Below are 18,698 nucleotides of genomic sequence, written 5' to 3'. Positions count from 1 at the left end.
CAGGAGATAGCCCAGGTGCTCTCTCCCTGGTCTGTCTGCAAGTGGTTCTATGTCTCAACTAACTACAGAAAGAAGCTTCCCTGGCTATATATTGTGTGAGATGAACATCCCTTTTTGTAAAGAACCTATTAGTTTCCTGTAGTTGAAATTTTGCTTCAGTGCCACAGACTCGAGTCATTTAGTTTTTTAATTTAGTCATTATTTAGTTAGACATCAACTTTGAAAAATGCTTGCATATATTTAGTGTTAACAATTCTTTAACCATCTCTAGTGAAAAAATGGCTGATAATCTGCTGATTACTCAGTTTATGCAGCCCTTCGATCTCTAAGCTCTTGGAAAGGACTGCATATGTGTCTGAAATTACAGGGGTCTTTAGGACAGAGCTATTGTCTTCTGAGGTTAATGCATGTATAATTACATGTTTATAATATGTATAATTATATATGTATTGCTCCATTAAAATAGATAAATGAAAACATTCTCAAACTTGTACAAAAATCTTCGGGGGCCCTCTTTTTTTTTATTTTTTATTTTTTGGGGGTGGTGGGGAAGTAACATTGATTTTCCTGCTGATAACTCTTATTTCCTGTACATACGTGCTTTACAAGACTGAAGTTGTGATATCCACTTATGTTACTTGCGTAATGACTGTTACACTTATGGAATGAAACTATGACTGCTTTTTAGGGTAAAGGTTTAAATATTCTTTCGGGCTTGAAAACTTTAGACATTTGGAAAATACAGACTGACATCTTTGACTGTTTCACAATGCTATATAGACTACTGATGAGGAGAGCAGAACACAAGGTTACCAGCATAAGATGCATGAAAACCACTTCTTCAATGTTGCATTGTGATGAAAAGGGGATTGTATGAGTTTCTTAGCTGTTTCAGGGAAAAGTACATAATATTACTGTGTCCACACAGGTATCTGACAAGGTTATCATAAGTCTGACTATTGCAGATTCTCCTAACCAACTGGAGAATGTTACAAAACACTGATCTCAAGTTCAGTAAGCTAGAAGCAGTTGTTAAGCTTTGGAAAACTGTTTTGTTCTAACTGTACTCTGGCTTACGTTCATTGTAGACTAACACGTTCTTGTTCATGGCTTTCTATTGCAGCAGTGCAGGGTTGGAGTGTATGTTTTAACACACCACCTTGATTTTCTTGTTTCTTTTCTTCAGTTCTGTATGAATCTATTAATTTTTATTTGTTTATTATCTAAATTAAGCAGATGCTTTTCTACCATGCTGACCCTTAAAACAAAATTTCTTTGGAACAGGAGCAGTTTCTTCCTACCTGCTTAAACTAAAAGCGTCACAATAACAAAATATAGAATAGAAACAAACAATAACAAGGCAGAAACCAAAATACTGCTGCCAATACTTCTTTCACCACAGCAGCAAACTGGGTGGCTGTACCTGAAATGGGAATATTCCTCTCAGAGAGGCAAAGCACAAGGACTACTTGAAATAAAGAGAGAACTGAACTATTGATCTGTTATTGTTTTGGCTGTTGTCTAGGAGATAATGCTTCATAGAAACACAGAAGAGCTATAGAGGCAGATGGATAAAGAAGGATCATGCAAGTCATCACCACAGAGACACTGTTTTAACAAATAGGTTGTGGCCCACAGGAGCTTTACTAGCAGAAGCTGAGTTGGAAATGGGCTGAATGTTATTTGACAGAATAAATATTTACCAACTTTCAAAGACCATCTTTTTCAATAGTCAACATGGTCCAAAAAACCTCACACACTTTAAAGAAAATTTGTAGTCCTAATAAAGAATTCTTAAAGGGTAGAAAAAAATCTACTTAGTAGATAATGACAGTTTAGTCCAAACATTAGGCTGATGTCTGTGAACATACCTTATTTTCTCATCTATCTAGGGATGGTATTGCAGCAGGAGAAGGTTGCTCTAAAATAGATTGGTGAATTTGTTCCCTCTGCTGCTGTGATTTGATGTTTTGTCTTACCTGATGGGAACAGTCTTGTTATAATATGATTATTGTTTCTTGGGTTTTGGTTTTTTTTTTCTATTCTCATCTTTTAATTGAGCTTCAGATATTCAAAGTACTAATGTATAGGTGGTTCTGTAATTTGAAAATAAAATAATATATAGGCTGCTTGTAGCTCTCTGTGTTCCTAAAAAAGCATCTACATACTTCTGCACATGACATTGTGGTAAAGAGTCCAGCGAAGTCTGATGTGTTATAGCTTGTAATCTTTTCTTTTTCTACTTTATTGATCTTAATTGACTGAGATTTTAAGGTCTGCCACAAACTATATATCTGTTAAATTATTCCAATTAGTTATAACTAATTTTCCTTTTGAAAATGCAGTTCACATAGCATAAAATAAGCTATAACATGTTTCAGTTGCAAGACAAGAAATTTCTAGTTCTAATGAGAAATATTATAGACAAACTTTTACCATTCCCCATCTGTGGCCCACTGAAATATAATAATGGTATATCTTGTAAATTCTTCTAAGCTGCAAGCGTAACTAATGTTGTTTTACATGGGATTGTTTTGCATTGTTGTTGTCACTATTCTTGGAATTCCAAGAGCAAAACTCTTTTAGGGAGAGTAATTCTTTGTAAAAGGAATTCCTAAAAAAAATCCATACAAAGTAATTAAAATATTTTTCAGCCTGAAATAGAAGGGAAAATATAGGTTTTGGAAGTCCATATATGCCTTAGGATCCCAAATTATCTTAAAAGCCCATAGGGGGTCTCTTCCCTGCTAACATGTACAGGGTGCATGTCATAAATACCCCATTGACTTGAACAAGAATATGTTTTGTCCTGGGGAAGCTTGTTTGCAAAAAAATTTGTGTTGCCCAAATATTCTTGTTTAGATAGCAATTTTAGGTGATGAAGTTCCAAGTATGAATGCAGTTGTCCCAATGGTAAGGTTTTCTTTGTTCATAGTAACTGTAGTACTGTAGCTTTATAACATATGCTACTTGGAAATCTCTACTATCTTCATAGCAACTCAAGCCATTTCATAACTGCAGAAAGAGGCTAAATTGTGACGGACAGACTTAGTCAGAAAGAATGGAGTACTTGGAGTATCCACCTAGCTTAGCCTCAAACATCTTGTTTTGATAAAATAGCCACCTTTTAGAATTACACTTTTCAGTTTTCCTCTGTACTTGCTACTGTTTCCTAATTGCCTTTTAAATATCTTTTCATTCTTCCTTTTCCTCTCCCCCTTTCCCATATTTATTGCTGCATATTCAAAATTTATCTACAACAGGTCCTCAGCCTCCAATTCTTTGGTATATGGTGTTTTGACATAGTTTTATCTTCATCTGTTTTTTTAAAAAAATGCTTTTAAATACAGGTCCAGTCTTTACAGACTCATGGCAGTTCAAAAACCCATGGGTTCAGCATAATTTTGTAGGCCATTGCTTAACTGTTACTTTTGATAGTGTTGAATCTACTGCCTCCAGATACTAAGCATACTGCCTTTCCAAGTGTCTAATATTTCTCTTTAGGCACAGATGCCTCCCTCTATTTCCGTTATTAATTCCATAGGCCCTTGTCTGAGTACGTAGGCTCTAATTTTTTTTCCATAACAATTTTTGTCCCATGGGCTTTTTGTTCTTTAAGCCAAGGGCCTCTGCCTTCGAGTCTGTGTAATGTACTGATCTGAAATCCCAGTTTCCAACCAAAGGCTGCTTATTGATATATTTATGGAATTTTAAAAATGCAATAGCAAATTTTTAACTGAAGTAGAATTCATTGACCTGTATTAAAAATATTTTGAGGAACATTGTGTCCCTGATTTAAAGACTGCACTAATAGATTCTTTTAAACTATATTAAGTTAACAATACAGAACCTATGTTGGAGTTTCATGGCCCTAGCAATGTCAAGCTACATTTTTTTTATGAAATGAGCTATAATATGTTGTTTATTGCTTTAAAATTAAAATTAATTTATTTTCTATTGCTTACAAGGAAAACATCTCCAGAAGGGAAAAAAAAAAAAAAAAAAAAGAAAATGGACTGCACAGAGCACATGGGCAGGTATTAAGAATATATGATGATGTTTCACATGCAAAATACATGTTGAAATATCACTAGATGTAGGACTTATATCCTTCTATTTTGTACATAAGTATTAAAATTTACTTTCAAAATTTAACTCATTCGTACTTAAAATGCAAGTTAATGGTCTATGATTTTTTTCTGGTCAGAAAGGTAACATAAAAACAAATGTCTTTTAAAATATTTCTTGAGATGCTAATGATCTGTATCCAGATTTTTGGTCAATAGAAACACCTTATATCCTACATTTAGGTGTGTATGCTTGCATAACATATCATAAATAAATAAATATCTGAAACTTTAATAAAAAAATACTTTTCAATTTGATCTTCAAACTTTCAGAAGTGATCCAAAAGGATAGCCTAGTTGATTTCTCACCTTGAATTGACAAGTATCTCAAGTCCCCTCTCTTTACAAGTGTTCTCATGTCTTCTCCCAAACACCTTGAACTTTGCAGCTGGAAAAAGATAATCTAGGGAGGGTTAATGAGGCATGTGCACTTGAAAAAGACCTGAGGAAAATGGGTAAGTAGGTATTTGATCAAATTTTGAACAGGTTACAATGGCAGAAGTGGGAACTACGTTCTCCACTGAGTAAACAATGAAGGATGATAAAAGACCTTGAAGTTGGGTGGAAACAGTGCTTGTTGGAGAAGAGAAGCTGTAATAGAGACATTCAGTGGGAAGGTCACCAGAGGAAGCTTTTCTGTTAGGAGCTCCAGTTCTGGAAACTGCTGCCCTCTAATTAATCAGAACCATCTTTTAAATGTCACATTGCAAAGCCTGTTTTATTTCTTTTTTGTATTGGAGGGGACATCTTCTCACATAGATTTTGTTTATTCCTATTATTATTATTATTATTATTATTATTATTATTATTATTATTATTGTTGTTGTTGTTGTTGTTATTATTATTGTTATTATTATTATTATTGTTTCTATGACAGCTGTCTGGAAAACTTGGTGGGCATCCATTTTCTCTATATTGGAAATAGACAAAATATTAATGACGCCAAAGTTTCAGAGACTTCTATGTACTTTTTTAAATATGAGGAGATAGTAAGGTGTGTGATGACCAGGCAGTGGAAGGCAGTGAGATTAAAGATACTGGGATTTTTTATGACTCCTGAAATCAAAGTGTTCCAGTATAACCAAATACCATACTATTACTGAAACTCTGAGGTAAAGGTCAATGATGTTTCCAGGCACTAAGATGAGGTAGAACTAGATTCTCATTCTCTTTACGCACTTTTTTGACAGTTTATCTAATACCCCAGGCCTCAGACTTCATACTGGAATTTACTGGAAACAGTAAAAATATGGTCTTGGGAATCTTCTGCTCTTTCTTGCATCCTGGATTTAGTTCCCTATTATAACTAAAGCCAGGACACATGTACCTTGAAAAGGCATTGCCAGCTAGAGCAAAGGAAAGAGAGGCAAAGTGCCATTTGTCTCCCTCTGTTGTAGGAAACAGCAGATAAGTAGGGCTGACCAGAGCTGGCAAAGACTATTGACAGTGGAGGTAAAACTACAGTGGAGCCAGGAGCTGCAGAGCAGAATTGTGCTGGGGACCTAGAATGGAGTATATTGCTGGGCCTGAGGGACTCCAAATAAGAAAATAGAACCTAAGACTGTAGGAATTGATTATGGTTGTATGTCAAACTGTAAACATGGACTAAAGGTGTATGGAGGTAAAAAGCGTAAAAATCACATAGGGAGTTTTCACTGCACTGCTAGGACAAGAAATTTTTCTCCTACACCTCATATTCAAAGCCAGGAGGAAGGCAGCTAATGAAAGGAAAAGATTTTTTTACTGTTAAGTGTTTGTTTTGGAAAACTGGAAGGAAGGGGAAAAAAAGAAGTACAAAATATTATTGTAAAGCAAAGAGAGAAGGATCAAACTTGTCTACATAGCCAAGATTGCTGATGATTTGAGGTCTAATTTTAATTTCTCAAGCCAGTCAACCTGCAGGGTCATTAAAAGCAAATCTCAGATGGAATTTCTTCATCTTTTTTAATATAATTAGGCTGTCATTCTTTTGTTCAGTTTCTGTAGCAGAGATTGTAATGGATCAAGCCATATATCTTTGAACTGGCAAGCGTATGTTTCTGTTCACTGTCCTGTAACTTCACTCCAAACTTGAACTGATTTTTCTCTTGCTTTCCAACAACAAAAATCTTGCTCTTACCAGGAAAGTGCCTTCATTTTCCAAGCAGAATATTTCAGGTAAGAAGTGAATGGAAATGGGTAAAATAGTAAAAGACTATATGTAAACAAAACAAAGCATTATATTAGAGCACAGCCACAAAGAAATTATCTATTTTTTATTACTGTTTTGGAAAATCTGTATTTGTACTAAATCTTGATATGAATGCCTGTGTGTATATAAAGAAAGTATTGATGTGTATTAGTTGGTTTGTGACGGCTATATCTGATCCTCTAAAACTTTTTTCCTTTTTTTTCCCTTTTTTTTTTTTTTTTTTTTTTTTTTTTTGTGAAGAGTGTGGAGGGTGGGAAAAATAAGATAAAAGAAGTAGTAAAGTGAAATCATTATTCTGCCAAGATAGTATTCTGACAAAACTCTGCATATGAGATCAACCTGGGGGTTTTGTGTGTGTTTTTTGGTTGTTTTGTTTTGGGTTTTTTGGGGTTTTTTTTGTCTTTTACAGGAGACACAGACCACATGCAAAGGGCCACTACAAACTTCTACTGATTCACTGCCCAATACTCAGTTCAGTTGGAGAGGTCTGTCCAAGACTACAGTCTAGACAAACCAATCATCCTGCACAGCCACTCTACAGCCCCTTTCCATAGGTAACTCAACATGGCAACCCTTCTGAAGGCAGGTTTCCCAACCATCCAATAAGGACTAAGCCACATGGAAGCAATGGAAAAAATGAGACACATAATTCCTTAATGCTACTGATCAGTTGCTAGAAAACCTCTTCTTGACAAATGCAACAAACTCGCAGTATAAATGTTTACAAAAACTGTAAAAAACTGTTTTCTGGGGAGCAAACATGGTCTTCCAAATGTTTAAAAAACAGCATTGCACCGTGCAGATTTATTGTACTTATTTTCTTCTTCTAGGAAGGATCAGGTTTTTTCTTTTACTATTTTGGCAACTGGGAACAGATTTCTTTTGCTTCCTAGGATTTAAATGACAAAAGTGAGGCATTTGTTCAGCTTATTTACTTTGTTGGTGTTTGTTTGGTTTTTTTTAATGTATTTATTTATTTATCACAAAAAACCTATGTACACAAAATGGTGCAATTACTATTTTTATTCCTTTTTTTTGTTGTTATTTGAATGATTTCTTCATGGAGCAAGAATGCTCCAAGGAATCATTCTACAAGATACAGCTTATTTGTTTTTTTCCTTTTCTCTGGAATAAAATAAAATGAAAGGTTTTACCGAATGCAAAATTATATTAGCTCATTTATTTCTCAATCATAATCATATTACTTTAGATCTAAAGAAGAAACATCTCACTTTTCCATTGAAAAGATTTGTTGATGATCAAACTGCTTCTAATACTGTATTAAACACTCATGTTAAGAAGGAGAAAAAGAATATGGAAGAAATATTATGGAAGTATCAAAATATTTTCTTCTAAGTATTTTCTTCCAAAATTTAACTGAAGGAATCTTCATCCATCTCAGGTCCCCAGTTTCCAGATCAACTCTTAGAATATAGAAAATTCAGTTCTACAGGCATTTGTATCAGGAATAAAACAAACCTTTAAACTAAATGTGGTGCATCATGTTGACATAACAAATGTGGACATTAATTAAAGAGCAGCAGAATCCAACAGAGAAGTTTGCCCTCCATCTGCTTGACCTGAGGTAATAACAGTGTTCGTTTAACTAGAGCTGACAGATTTTCTTGTGTTAGTCTTGAATCACTAAAGTTGCCACCCTCAGTATGAATAACCATAACCATATGTGTGACATCATACAAAACAGGCAACCCACAGTTAACTACTCATCTAGTCTGCTGTCTTCTCCTTACTTGTTTTTCTTCTGTGATACTAAGGTTCAGGCATGCAGATCAGGTATAGGCTGGGATTCTGAATCTTGCGTACATACACAAGCCTTCAAAAAATTCCTAGGTCTTCAGATTTTGGGTGGTACTGCATCAAAATCTGCACGCTTATACATAGTCAGTTAAAAACAAGATGACCAACATGTGTTGTAAATTCATCAGCCAATTAATAGATAAAACTTCTATCCTCATCATCCTTTTAGTTCTAGAGGTAAATAAAAAATAATTCAGTAATAAAACCCCTTCCACGGAAGGCAGAGGCATGAACCATTCAAATCCAGCTCTACAAAGATACTGGATGCCTCTGGAATTCCCATACCCACTATATATACCAACTATAGAGACTTGTCCTTCAATATCCATTCTCCTGAATGTAAAAGACATTATAGAGACTTTGTCACAGTACAATGCACAAAAGCTGAAACACTTCCAATAGACTTCAACTTTAATAAATGAAGAACCAAAGAAGCCTCGTTTGAAGTTAGGACTTTCCTTAGAGTTTGCTCTGCAAAAATATGTCTTTTTTTTTTTTTAGCATGTTAGATTCTTTATATTTTTGAATGAAAATTTTGCCCAGTGACTCAAAGATCATTGCAAGAATCTGATGAACTGCCAATCTGCTTGAGAAAAAAGGTTTCAAAGTAGTTTAAATGTAGCCTGTACCCATCTCAAAGACTCTTTATGGTCTCACAGTAGTGTAGCCCTAACAAATAAATGAAAAATAGTCACCAAATCCTAGGATGCATAAGGTCAAAGGCAATTAATATTTAATAAGGAAGCTGTCATTTGTGCAACGTGTATATCCTAGTGTTTCACTATTGATTTTTAAGTCTAGACAAATTCCACAGTAGTTGTAAGACAAAAACGGGAGACAAATATAATGAAAAGTAACCATATAAGAATGGTCAAGAGTAATGTGTGTGGCTAACCCTAGTCTGCAAAAAAAAAAAAAAAAAAAAAAAGTTGTAGGATTATTAACCATGTTACAATGGCTGTAACCATGTTACAAATTAACATGTAACAATTGCTGGTACGACAAGACCAAGTGGACTGCAACAAATCACAAACTGGTAACAATACCTCAGTACAAGGTAAACTCAACCAGTTCACTCATTAAACAATCAGAAAGATGTTTTCTCCTATGCCTTATTATGGACCCATTGTCAGATGATTTTCACTAGAAACAGACAACCAGAAGACTTTATCTTTGTCACAGTGCAATGCACAAAAGCCCTCTGATAGAAAAGAAATTTAGGTATGTTAAAAGTAAAAAGAAAAAGGGGCAAAAAAACTTTCAGGATAATTTTGGTTTTGGACTTTTTGTTGCTTTTATTGGAAAGGGGGGAGGGGGTGGGGCTTCCCCCCCCCCCCCCCCCCATCCTTAAAATTGTGTCTTCAGGTTTATTTGAAACTGATAAAAAATAAAAAAATATTTGGCAACAAATAACTTTGCTTTAAATTATCCAAGTTCCTCAAACTCCTTTTGAGGACCCACATGACAAGAGAGCAGCCTTGCAAGTTCAAGTTCATAAATACAAAGATTACAAGCATGGACCAAAATTCATGAGAAAGTCTTGAACTCATGGCACCCCTTTCATGAATGCAGATTGCATGTCAGCACCCCTTTGATGAGTGCAGATGGATATCACATCAGAATTTTAAATATATGTATTTTACAACTTCCTCCACCTTTTCTGCTCACTGCAAAGTACTAATTACTATGTTTGAACAGGAGCAGCACATGAATCTCACCCTCAACAGGCAGGGACAAAAATATGATACAGTTAGGTGGATTGGGATTGTGGTTCCTAGCCCAGTGACGACTCCAAATTGAACAGCAGTGTCATATGAAAGCATCACAAAGAGTCTCCATTGTTGTAGTTAGGTAGGAAATTAATTCAGTATTATTTGGTTTGGGTGTTCTATAAAAAAATGTATTTCACTTCATGTTAATACAGAAATTCTGCTTTTTGCATGTTGCCCTTGCACTGAACAGTTCTTTCAATTGAATACTTCCATTTTCTATTCCTTAGTGCTTTGTTTCTATTTTTTGTTTTGGGACAGGAAAGAACAAGATCAAAATGTGTAAACTGGTAATTTTTGATCTTTCTTTTAATAAAAAAAAATATTATTTAGTGTTCTTAACTCTTCCTGAGAATTTAGTCACTTTCCAAGCCCTTGATTTATTTATTTTTTTAATAGTCTAAATTATTAGGTATTTAGAGATCTCCTTGAAAGACAAAACAAAATAGTATCCCATATCTACATGTTTTGGTACAGCATTACATAGGAAATTAAAACATTCTTTTTTGTTGCTGGAATTGGCTGAGGAACAGACAGCATTTTTCTTGGTCTGGAACTCCGATGTCAATATGAGTTAAAATATTCTCTCTGTCTCCCTGATCACTGATGTTTCTGCCTATCTCCTTGTAAAGATTATGCTTATGCTTAGTAAATGAAGAAAGGAATTAGTGATGCTCCTCTCATTTCCTGTCTTCCCACAGATGGTGATAAATTCAAATTCAGACTCCATTAAACCTGAGTAGAGAAACCCAGCAGGTGGCTACACTAATGGAAAATCCTGGCCTTGGAATAATGGGAATTGCAACCGACAGCTCTTCTACACCACAAAAAAGATGATGTATTCCTATTGACAGTGTTGCATTTGGGTCCAGAAGGCTGATCTGATAGTTCAGGCCATGCACAAGGGAAGCAGAAAGCCCCATGGGTATTTTACTTGGCTACACCACTGTAATTTTTGTCATCTGAACCTTCTATTACAATTCATAGTACAAATCTCATATAAGTGGGAGAAAAAAAAATAATAAAACCTTCTGCATTTGGCCTACAGGCATACATTTGTTCTTTTTTCGTGGTTTAAAGGACAAATAAAGGTTGACACACAACAGCATTTCCAGCCACTTCTGTATTTTTAATGCTGACATTCTTGGCCCGAGTGCTTTTAGTGTTTCCAGACAAGCCCATCTGAGAGAGTTTGTGTTAAAAAGATGCATAGATTGCCCTGAAGGTGTAATGCTGGATGTTCAGCTACAATTTGTGCAGGAATACTATATTCATGGTGCTTCATTCCTCTAGATTTTTTCCCCCTTCGTTTAAATGCAGGTACTATATTAGCAACAGTTCTGTGAATCTCATTTTGGAGAGTGATATGGACAGACCTATAAACTGAACCCTAAATTTAAACTACATTTTGGAATATGTGGAGAATTTCTACACCCCCCCACCCCCCACCCCACCCCCACCCCCCCACCCCCGTATTTTAATGCTACATCAACAATTTTTATATGCAATATATTCTGGTCTTTTATCTTAGTATATACATTTTCCCAAGCTTTAAAACAGTGAGTTAGTAAAATTGAGGGGTTGACAACCAAAGGAAAATGTAATATGCCTGCACTTTTGCATTATTAGTCACAAAAGTGTTTGTATTAGACTTATTTGTTCACAGAACTCAGATTTGTGGCAATTTAAAAAAATGTGTGGTAATAATTGTAAAAGGTCATAAAATTAATGGCCCTAGTAAGTTTAAATCAGTCTAAAAACTCTTTTGAGTATAATTTCAGGGTAACCTCTAAATACTGTATTGTAAATTTCCATTACAAACTAAGAATTTCTGCAATAGACTGCTTGGAGTGTTCTGAATGCTGTTTATAAAACACATGATTTGTGCAAAATGTAGTATTAACATATATAATCTAGAAAAAACATAGCACATTTCAAGTAGTGTCTCTATAATGTCTTTACATTGGTATTTCCAAAGACAATCATTTTTTCTTCTTTTAACATGACGGTTTTGTTCTACCTTCTCTAGTCTTCTCTTGAAAAGAATATGTTATCTATATATATTAGTTTCTGAGATGTTTGTCTAGACATTTCACTTATGTCTTCTGAATTCAGTCCCAACTAGTACATTGACTAGGGCAATATTAAAAAACAAAACATTCTTTTCATTGCTTACAAAACACTTTACATGGGAATACTTTCTATCTCAGCTACTGAATTCCTACATCTTAATCTCTATTATCCTCCAGAATTATGGTTTTAATTACCAGTATTTCTTTCAGTTTCTTTCCAGGTCATTTCATTACAAGTATTTTCTGCAAAACTAAGTCTCATAATAGTGACTTCTATTTCTACAAGAAATTTTCTTTGGCTCCTGGTTTGTTAGTTTCTATTATATCGATATTTCTTCCTTGACACTTAATTGACACCTTCCTAACATTAATTGGAGGGCTTAACATGGAAAAAATATCAGTAAAATGAATAAGTGAAATTAATACAGAATTACAGAATCATAGAATGGTTTGGGATGGAAGGGACCTTAAAGATCATCTACTTCCAACCCCTTTGCAGAGACACTTTCCACTAGACAAGGTTGCTCAAAGCACTATCCAGTCCGCCTGGAACACTTCCAGGGATGGGGCAGCCGCATCTTCTCTTGCCAACCTGTTCCAGTGCCTCACCACCCTCAAAGTAAGGAAATTATTCCTAGTATCTACTCTAAATTTACCCTCTTTCAGTTTAAAACCATTGTCCCATGTCCTATCCCTGCATGCCCTTTGAAAAAGTCCTTCTCCAGCTTTCCTGTAGGCCCCCTTTAGGTACTGGAAGGCCGCTATAAGGCCTTCTCAGAACCTTCCCTTCTCCAGGCTGAACAACCCCAATTCTCTCAGCCTGTCTTCACAGGAGAGGTGCTCCATCCCTGTAATCATAGTGGCCCAGTGTGGACTCACTCAAAAAAGTCCATGTCCCTCTTATGTTGGGTGCCCAAGAGCTGAATGCAGCACTGCAGTCTGGGTCTCGCAAGAGCAGAGTAGAGAGGTAGAATCACCTCCCTAGACCTGCTGGTCACTCTTCTTTTGATGGATTCCAGGATTTTTTTTGCTTTCTGGACTGCAAACACACATTGTCAGGTCATGTTGAGCTTCTTGTCTACCAATGCCTCCAAGTCTTTCTCCTCAGGGCTGCTCTCAATCCATTCTCCATCCAGCCTGTATTTGGGCTTGGGATTTCCCTGACCCATATGCAAGACTTTGCACTTGGCCTTGTTGAACTTCATGAGGTGCGCACAGGCCCACCTCTCAAGCCTGTCAGGGTCTCACTGGAGGACATCCCTTCCCTGCACTGAACAGCTTGGTGTCGTTAACAAACTTGCTGAGGGTACAGACATTAAACATGTTAAAGATGTTAAACAGATGTTAAAAAGTAGTAAACAGTACTGGTCCCAGAACCTACCCCTGAGGAGCACCACTTGTCACTAACCTCTCTTCACTTGCACATTGAGCTGTTGACCACAACTCTTTGAGTGTGATTGTCCAGCCAATTCCTTACCAACCAAGTTGTCCATCCATCAAATCGGATGTATGTTTAATACAATATATCAATATATCATAAAGTTTCATTTTTCTCAGCATACATCATTTTTACTACATATGAAGTCCAAATGCTGTCGTAAGTGGCAGAAGAAATTGAATTTGAACCAATGGCCCTCACATCACAGGAAATTGTTAGGCTGATATAAGACTGGTCCTCAGAAACTTTGCCAATATCACCTGAAGGTTTTCACAGATGGCCTTTTTCATGCTAAACCTTCTGGAGGTATGAGTCGCAGTCCTGGAAGAGACTTCCTGCCAATCTGCTCTCTCACCCACAGTCAGCGAGCTTGTCACTATACTGTAGTGGTGCTAAAAGATGGAGTCGTCACCATTTTCACATCCATCTAATATCAAACTACCTTTGTGACTTGAAAACAAAACTGTATTTCAAGGCTGAGTATTTCTAACGCCAACAAAAAGCCACTGCATCTTGTCATGCTTTTACTGAAAGGGAAGAAAAATGCACAATGGTGTATCTTTTTCAGTAGAAGCACCCCTCCTTTCCTCAACATTCTTGTTTAACATCTTAAATAAAAACACGTATGTGTAATGGAGCTGGGGGTGGGGACACTGCTGCAATTTTTCCCTGTACATACCTTTAACAGAGTGTTGAAAACGTCATTGTTTTATGCAAGGCACTCACTGAATGCACGATTGTAAGGAGTAAGGAGCAGACAATGCTCTGTGCTTTTAGAGAAACAGCTCATATATTTCTCAGGATGAAAGTAAGTCTGGGACCAGAGCACAGGACACAGCACTATCTCATTTTTGTAACTCTAAAGGGAGGGGACATTCTGCATAACTGTGCATATATCACTTTTATAAGAGACCTTGTTTGTAAATGATGAAAAATGTCTGGCAGCATTGAAGATAAGCCAAATGGCAATGCTTGTATTCTGATATGAATACCTTATCAAAGTAGCAATCGTTCATGTTCCCATATTAGCGATATATCCTATTATGGTGGCTGACTATATCTTGGCTTAGACAAAGTGTTGTCTGATAAATAGACTTAATACATAAATGTCTGTCGGGAATGTGCAACAGCAAAATGGGGACAGATGTTTGGCTCTCTTTGGAGCTCATCAGCACAGTTCAACTGCTTTGTCTGTCAGATGGGTTCAGCCCCCAGTCCAAATACAGAGAAGCTCAGTATTTTCAGACTAACTAGAGCTAAGTGAATAATTTGTAGCAGATAATACACTCCAGAAAATTTAGCCTTCTGCTAAGGGAATATCTATGAGTAGACCATGCTTTTACTCATGTTCATCGAACAAATATGTTCAAAAGCTGTCTTTGGAAATATGTTATTATGTGAAATAATCAAATGTGCAGAATTCAAAGTGGTTTTTTTTATATTTTTTTTTGTCAAGTCAGAGGAGGCAGTTGTTGAAACCATGGTCAACAAAATGCATTAATGATAGCATGAGTATGAGAAAATTCTGCTGTCTATGCAGGTACATGACATTTTCAGGTTTGATTATTATATGTAGATCTTTGAAGGAAGGAGGTTTTTAGATATGGAGCTACAATGTAAGGTGAGAGGGTGAGAACACAATCTGACTTTGTTTTTTCTCTCAAAAGTACCATGGAAAAACCTTCTCCCCAAAGGTGCTGGCTCACAGTTTCCACTTCCCAAGTCTCTTGGGAATCTCCATGGTCCACTTTCTCACATGTCTCATTCTGCCTTCAGGAAAATTGTAGGTTTAGATGAAGTTTTGGTTATGCAAAAATTCTCAATTGTTACTGACTTTTACAATTTTTATTTCCTAGGAGATGAGAATTAGAAATTGGAAAGATGTTGGGTCATCTGCTTCATTCCCCTGCAACTGAAAGATTGCTCCCCACAGTTAGATTTGTTAAATTATTAATTGCTGGTAATTTATCTGATTAATTAGAACCTTTTTCTTAAAATAAATTATTCAGATCTATTCATTATCAGACCAGTTTTGCAGGTGGCTCTATAATATTCTGAAAATAGCCTGCAGATTACGCTTAAGTATTACCTTAATGTCCCAGGCAGGATCAAAGACCTACCGTGCTAGGTCCTGTACAAACATATACAGGAAAACATAGTCCTTGACATGATATCTTTATAGTTCAATTAAAGACAAGTGATTAAACCACACAGTAGGTGAGAAGGAAAGACAGTGATAACAGTGTAATTTGTGAAACTTCAGAGGATTGCTGCATGTGTGCTCTACTTGTTCTGAATTATGGGTATTTTAAACATGAGTTTTCTTTCCTGTCACATTTATGTAAACATTACTGTCTCTCTTGCCTAAACCTGGTCAACTTCTTAAAGGTATCATAGTATATGTTTTCAACAGGAGATTTTTATATTCAGATCACATGCATACATAATCTTGCAACATTTTTCATTCTTCTTCCCCGAAAATCCTCATGCTAAGTATTTCTACTTGGTGAAGTAATGTGGTTTTTGGAAGCAAATAATCTACTTTAGACCAGAAGGTAACAAAGTCTTGATTCAAAAGTCTTTGAAACCAATGATTTCCCTTGCTTTATAGAAAATTTTAGGCTATCATTCTTTAAAAATTCTGAAGGGCACATCTTTAAGCCAAATTCAGTGTCTGCAGAAAATATTTCCTCCTTGAGAGGAAGTTGTATGGAGCTTTGCTAACCTTTGGGTAAATCTTATTTTGACTTTAGTTTAGGCTTTAAGGCAAGTGCCAGGGTTTGTGTCTCTGGATGAACTCTTAAGACTTTTAAGCTCCTGTTCACCACTTGTCTGGTTTTTACCATAAATCATTAGCTTCCCACTCCTGATGTCACAGTTCTGTAACAGCTCCCTAGTGCCTACCTCCACCTAACCTTAAAATAGATCATGCCTTCTGGCAAGGGGCAGGAGCAAGAGTTTTACTGAAAGGCTGTGTTTAAGCACAAGGGTGAAGACCTGCTTCAGTGTCACTGCTGAAGGGGAGGTGAGAATGTCATGAACATATCGAAGATCAGGGACAACGGGTTTGATCTGAATAGTCTCCATATTTTCCTTGAAAGGGCAGTGGATATGCAGCTTTTACAAAAGACTCTCATTGCTTATTCTTTTGCCAAATGGTTTCAGTCATCTTTATTACTGACTTCCACTTCAGATTACAAATGCAGAAGAGACAGAACAGCTGGGGAGAAAACAGGAAAATATGAAACATGTATTCACATTTGAAAGTACTGATAATGGAAACACTGGGGGGGGGGGGGGTGTGTGGAAGGCCTTTTGTCTAGCAATAACAATATTTTACACTTGTTATGCAGTACACAGTGTCTTTCATCCAAAAAAATCCCCAAACCCTTGGCATACACTGCCATAGCTTTTTTTCACTGAGGTGAGCAGAGAAATACTACTGTTTTATTATACGTCTTAAAGGCCTTTTGAATTGGGTGAGCCACTTATATGCCAGAAAGGCAAGTAAAGATAGAATGCCTAAACATGCAGTGAGTCTATGTACAAAATTGTACATATTCTGTATTAAGAAGCAATTTGGCACAGAAAAAAAAAACCAGTAGTGTATGCATTCCTCCCTCCCAGAAACTGCCCTGGGACCTTCAATGTTCAGAAAAAGCTGAAGAAGCCCTGGAGGATGCCTACTGAATAAAAGGAAACCTCATAGTTTTGAAAAATGAGGCAAAATCTGTGAATATTAATTTTAGATCTGATTATTACCTCTGAACTAATTGAATACTATGCTTTGGGTGATAGTTTAGACAAATTAGTAATCTATGCAATTTTGGGGGTTTTTTTAGGTAATATTTCCAGGATTCTACTGTGTCTTAGTTATGTTAACTTAATCTCAACTCCTCTGTCTGCTACTATTCCTTCTCTTTTATGTCTTTCTCTTTTTCTTTTCTTCTGCAAACAAGTCTTCCTTTGCTCTCTCATCCTTTGCAATCACAGATTGTACTCTTTTCTTTGAAGGCAATAAGGTTTACACATTATCTCTCCATGAAAGATTCCAGGAAACTAAATTGGGATACTTATTTCCTATCTAATATGTTTCATTCTAGATGTCTACCAGAATTTTTGTTTCTAAGAAAGTCTTCCATGTGGGAGTACACTGAGATAGAGAAGGACTAGGCAAAGACATTTGAGACAGCTCCAGTGAAGGCCTTGCAAGTTGGCATTGATATTCTCCATGGAACAAATCCAGCAAGCAAAGCAGTCTGGTAGTGGTGTCCTCCACCTTCTAGTTGTTACAAGGAGGTGCAAAATTTCTGGATTAACATAAAATTTTCAAATGTTGAAATGCCTCTGCCTAGCTCTGCTAAGCCTGTCTAAAAATTGTGAAAGAAGATGAAGAAATATGTAGATTATTATGGGTTTGTCCTCTGGTTTTTTTATGGGGTTATTGACAACAAATGATAATAGCTGAAGACCTTATGATGAAAAGTTTCACTTAGATCAGTCTCCAAGATCATACAATGATGATAGGTCTAGCTAACAGTATAACTTGTATGTACCATCAGATTTACTCACATACACCCAGTATGTAAGTGAGCTCTCGAAGTAAGAGGAACGTTTTGTAGCCACTTGCCTTCCCAGTATGCTTTGTCAGGGCCTCCATTGTTACAGTGTTGAGTTAAGCTAGAATTCTCATAAAAAATAGCACTTTCCTAAAGCAGATCATCAACTCTTCTACACTATGTGATTGCAGTTTTTACAGTCTGTAGTAAAGAATAGCACCGTATTGTAATTTGGTTTTTTGTCATAGTCTCCATTTCTCTGTAGAATTTTACTTGTGAAAAACGGATTAGGGTTTTCTTAAGTGTCAGAGGAGTTAGACACTACAAGTCGAAAGGACCTGAGCACATAAACAGCAGTAGCTGCTTTAAAAAAGTATACTCTACATGTCTTTGCTTATGTCAAATGCTAAATTTATCCCCATTGAGAACTAGGTTGATGGGAAGTCTGTTTAAATGAAACAGCTTTTCTTTTTTTCTTCTGTTTTTTCTTTTTTAATTACACAAGCATAAACATGTCCTAACTTTCATGGATACTGTTTGGTGTGCACAAAATTGCTATGAATTAAATTTCTACTTCTTAAAATATCTGTCTTTGGCTTGAACCACTCAAGTTTTTAGAGCAGTTACTCTCAAACAAAATTTTAGATATGAAGCAAATTCATGATTCAGAGTAAAATATTTGATTTTGATACCTGCAATATTATACTGTTAGGAAGAGGAAAAG

The sequence above is a fragment of the Falco rusticolus genome, chromosome Z, assembly GCF_015220075.1.
Source record: "Falco rusticolus isolate bFalRus1 chromosome Z, bFalRus1.pri, whole genome shotgun sequence".
NCBI lineage: Eukaryota > Metazoa > Chordata > Aves > Falconiformes > Falconidae > Falco > Falco rusticolus.
Note: the sequence above shows the minus strand (reverse complement) of the source record.